General features: G+C 48.4%; 1 long non-coding RNA gene across 1 annotated transcript; it reads right to left on the reverse strand.

The window, feature by feature from the left end:
* Nucleotides 1-1,084: 1,084 nt before the first annotated feature.
* On the reverse strand, nt 1,085-4,746 carry LOC113941112. Its single transcript, XR_003525604.1, has 3 exons — nt 4,647-4,746; nt 2,158-2,361; nt 1,085-1,164 (listed from the first exon to the last, which is right to left on the reverse strand). It is a non-coding gene; the product is annotated as an uncharacterized LOC113941112 (long non-coding RNA).
* Nucleotides 4,747-5,082: the final 336 nt, after the last annotated feature.

Here is a 5,082-nt window from a genome sequence, read left to right on the forward strand (position 1 = left end):
GACACTGAGAACATAAAAACTGTTTTAACCAAAGTGGAAAAAGTGGGAGAGCACCACTGGTGGAACATCTTTACAGGATACTCCCCTACAGCATCACAAGTGTTTCACTATTTAATACATCCAATACTGGTTTTAAGAGTTGGCATGATTCTATATTGGTCCTAACTGTTTGGCTATGGTACAAATCAAACATCATGGTTAGAAGGATGCAGATAATGTGGGCTGTGATGAATACCTATCAATATCCATTAGAACTTGACGAAAGAATTCGTAAATTCTAAACAAAAAGGGGGGAATGAAACAGGAGGCTAGGTCCAAAAGAGTTAACCAAGAAATTTGGGCCTGCTAACAAGCTGCTAACATCCAAGACGATCTCTGCTCGTTCTGTTCTACTTACTGGACCAAAGCTTAAGAGAATAGTACAAGAACATGAAATAGGCCTAGAGGCAATAAATTAGAAATATAACAGGATCAGGTAGACATTTGAATAGGAGAAATAGGCCTGGAGCCAGGGCTTTTCCGAGCTTCACTGAGCGGGTCAAGAACAATGGAAAGGAAGAATGGTCAAGCTGAGGAAGAGGAGTTAAAGCCCCCTGCCCCATGGATGAAGATGGGAACGACCCCTTGAAATGGGGTGCCAAGAGAAGCACCGCCCCAAGTTCCGCCTGTTCTCCGCCTATCTTTAATATGTATTGATAGATGTTGTAATCGTTTGAATATGCATTTAATCACAGCTGAAGATTGTATAAAAATGCTGATTTTGTGTGAAGCCTTAGAGCAAGTTTGTCCAGCGCGAGCTGGCTTGCTCCCAGCGCTGCAAATAAATACCTTTGCTGCTCAAAAGATCAAAGTCTCTGGGCAGTTTCTCAGACCGATTTTTCGGATTCACTGGGATAGTGGACGGTGTCCCTGCCCATGGCAGGAGGATGGAAGAAGATGCTCTTTAAGGTCCCTCCCAACCAAAACTGTTCTGTGATTCCATGATCCTATGAAAAACGTGTGTTCATCCCTTCCCTACCCATCTCCTCTCAGACCCTCCTCCCTCCATCCTGCCCAGCAGTTTCCCTCTGTGCCCCTTTACCTTCACCACAGAAATGCCATAGTCCTGGAGGGCCTCGGTCGAGCTCTCAATCTGCTCCAGGAAGGGCTGGGCACCAGGAGAGACTGAAACACAAAAAACCCTCTGCAAGTTCTCAGGGTCAGGAGCATCCTCTGGCCACACGCTGAGACCTGGGAGCTGTGCTGGTGCCTCATCCCACACCGGTGTCTTTGGGAATCACACCCGGGGATCACATGAAATGGCAGAACAACAAAACAAGGCCAAGGATCTCCTCCTAATCCATGACAGTCCTTAGTTCTCCTGCATGTAAGGGATCACCCTTTCCCTGGCAGGTACCACAGAAGAGAAACTCAGCCCCTTTGAGGGGAGAGTTCCTTAGGAGACTGGATTTCTGTTCCATGGTACCTACAGAAAATATTCCAGAAAATTAATGAAGAGGTTTGCAAGGGTGTTCCTGGGGACACATCCAGGAAAGAAGCCATCCCAAGAGGTCTCTGTCTGCCTGAGCACTTGGAGATGCACAAACACTGAGCTTGACCAGCTCCCTCTGGGGTTAAAAATCTCAAGAATTGCCTCTTCATGGAGGAGGACCACAAGCTGATTGGAGGGATGGAGCACCTCTCCCTGAGGAAAGGCCCAGAGAATTGGGATTGTTCAGCCTGGAAAAGAGAAGGCTCTGGGGTGATCTAATTGGAGCCTTCCAGTACCTGAAGGAGATAGAAGAAAGGTGGAGAGAGACTATTTACAAGAGCCTGGAGTGACAGGACGAGGGGGAATGGATTCAAACTGCCAGAGGGCAGGGTTAGATGGGATATTGGGAAGGAATCCTTCCCTGGGAGCGTGGTGAGGCCCTGGCACAGGTTGCCAAGAGAAGCTGTGGCTGCCCCATCCCTGGAAGTGTCCAAGGCCAGGTTGGATGGGGCTTGGAGCAACCTGGTCTGGTGGAAGGTGTCCCTGCCCATGGCAGGAGGTTGGAACTGGATGAGCTTTAAGGTCCCTTCCAACACAAACCATTCCACGATTCTGGGATTGTTCCACTTTCATCCAAGCCTTGCTGAGCCCCAGCCTGATGTCAGTGCCCACCATTAAATACTTACCATGAGGGGTGAAAAAGGCCAGGGATGCTCGTCCAGCTTCCAAGCCACTGAAGTAGCGCTGGGGGCTCGGCTCCTGCCGCAGCCCCGCGATTCCCGGCCTTGGGATGGAGGAAGCACAGAAGAGCAGGAAAACAAGGGAAGAAACCCATCTACCCCCTTGGGCTGACATGGCTGTTGTCAGCTACAGGCACAGGAGAGTCACAACTGGGGAAAAAATAAAAAATATATATATATATTATACTTACACACACACGAACACACACGTGAGTGTTTGTTCAGGCAGGTGCAGCACAACCATAATTTCCAATTGTGGAAATTATTATTAATGTGACACAAACATCTCGGGGGCATCATGATTTAGTCACTCCAACACCACTCAGACAACTGCAAAGAGGACAGCAAAGGCCATTCTCTTATTTCTGAGTGGCACCTTCAAGCACACAGACCCTCAGTGCTGTCCCTTTAAGGCTGGGTTTTGTCCCTCCTTTTTATTTTTTTTCGAGTGAAACAAAAATTAAATGTACAGACAGAAAGCGGTGACAGTTTCACACACAAACCCCCACCCAAACTGCTTCAGTTCTTGCTAAAGAGCTTTGAGGATGCCAACAGCATTTGGGTGCCACTGAAAGGTGTCTGCAGAGGGATGGGGCAGGTTGAGGTTGACAAAAGTCAAACGGCCAGTTGAGATTCAAGTATCAGACCTTCTGTTTCTGTGCAAAATACAAATGTGCACATTCTGACCCCTGTTTATGGTCAGAATGAAGAGGAATTTTGCAGGTATATTTATAAAGACTCTGTAGCTGAAGTCCTTAACATGAGGATGCAGTGCCTGGTGCTTCAAGAACACATGCTCTGGTTTATTTTTTATAGAATAACTGATTTCTCTCTTGTATTTATAAGGATTTACGTAACTTAAATGGATGCTATTTTTAAAAGTACTGCTATTTTCTTCTTTACTCTGTGTGCAGAAGTCCTGATACAATTTAACCTCTCTAAGATTAACAAAAGCAGCAGATTACCCTTGACCTAATCTACATGTAGCAATAAAATCAGACAAGAAATCTGCAATATCTTTTCTGCTCCTGGCTGCTGGTTTTGCCGCTTCCTAGTAGCCACTTTTACTTTCAGGGAGAATCACAGAATGTTAAGGTTTGGAAGGGACCTTAAAGATCATCCATCCCAAACCCCAGTGCGTGCATTAGGTCTGAATTTTCCTGAACAAACTGATTTTGGTGGAAGATGGCCCTGCCCATGGCAGGGGGGTGGAACAAGATGGTCTTTAAGATCCCTCTTGACCCAAACCAGTCTGGGATTCTGTGATTCCACACCAAATAATGTGAGGAGGTTAAAGAGCTCTACGGATTGAAAAACACCTTCTTCCCACTCCAATCCCCTGTTTAACACCAGGTTCCTGCTCCTCAGGTGTTCTTTGGTGCTGGAGTGTGGCTGGTCACCAGTCAGCAAAGGGACAAAGCTGGAACTGAGGATGTGCTGCTTTGCACCACGAGCTGCAGCTGCTTCCCCCAACAAACACCTCTGTGTCCATGGACTGCCATTCCCTCCAACACCCTGTCAGACGCTGTCAGCTTCCTGTGGCTGCTCTGGGATGACCCCAAGCTCACAAACCACCAGAGAAAGAGCCTCTGCTGTGCTCTGAGAGCGAGGATTTAGTGACAGCCAGGCATGCTCAGCCTCGCAGGCTCCTTCTCCCAGAGGTGGGGTGTTGGGATCCAGGCCTGAAGGCACAGCGGAACAAAGACAGAGCTGGAAAGACATCAATGTTTTCTTTTCATCTCAAAATTTCCAGTTCCCTCCTTTCCAGCTTTGGGCAGCGTCAGGCATTCCTGGTCCTGTGCCCTCCCATCTATTCCCCTGGCTTACAGAGGGGACAGGGATCAGGACAAGGGGGGGGGGATGTTTATGAAATGACAAACTTGGCTACAACAGGATGGAAAAATAAACACAATCCTGGCATGTGGGAATGAGCCCGGGTCAGATGGGAGAGCTTACTGTCAAGGAAGCAAGAGCAGCAGCCTCCAAGGACTCAAAGATGTCATGGCATTAAACCTCGAGGAGGGTGACAGCAGCTTAAAACACAACTCCAGCTTCCAGGGAGACCTGAGAGCCCCTTCCAGTGCCTAAAGGGGCTCCAAGAGAGCTGGAGAGGGACTTGGAACAAGGGCCTGGACAGACAGGACAAGGGGAGATGGCTTCCCACTGCCAGAGGGCAGGGTTTGATTGGATATTGGGAAGGAATTCTTCCCTGCAAGGGTGCTGAGGCCCTGGCACAGGTTGCCCAGAGAAGCTGTGGCTGCCCCTGGATCCCTGGAAGTGTCCAAGGCCAGGTTTGACAGGGCTTGGAGCAACCTGGGCTAGTGGAAGGTGACCCTGCCCATGGCAGGGGGCTGCAACAAGATGAGTTTTAAGGTCATTTCCAACACAAACTATTCTGGGATTCCATGAAAAATGTGTGCTCAGCCCTTCCTTACCCATGTCCTCTCACCTCCTCATTTCTCCATCCTGCCCTGCAGGTTCCCTCTGTTCCCCGTCAATCCAGACCTGAATATTCAGCTTTGAAGCCATTTCCTCTGTCACCTCTTTTCCATCAACAGAAAATTAACACCATAGGGTTGAAAACAGACCACTGACACTTGCAGGATTGCCAGAGACGTGTGTGAAAATACCACAGATGTGTGAACCAGCTCTGTGTCATTGTTGGGAAACCCTAAGCCCATGGACCGGGGCAGGACAGCACAGATGGAATGCAAGGCCTGGTTCATGTTTCCACTGTCATCATTCCAAGACAGAGCCAGGCAAGTCGGTCAAGGTCACTGTAGGTGACTTAAAGTGAAAGCAAATACACCAGAGACATTGAGCACAAACTCTTGTGTGGGCACAAATTGCTTGTGCCACATCAGTTGCTTG

The sequence above is a fragment of the Corapipo altera genome, unplaced genomic scaffold, assembly GCF_003945725.1.
Source record: "Corapipo altera isolate COAL_440 unplaced genomic scaffold, ASM394572v1 61418, whole genome shotgun sequence".
Classification (NCBI taxonomy): domain Eukaryota; kingdom Metazoa; phylum Chordata; class Aves; order Passeriformes; family Pipridae; genus Corapipo; species Corapipo altera.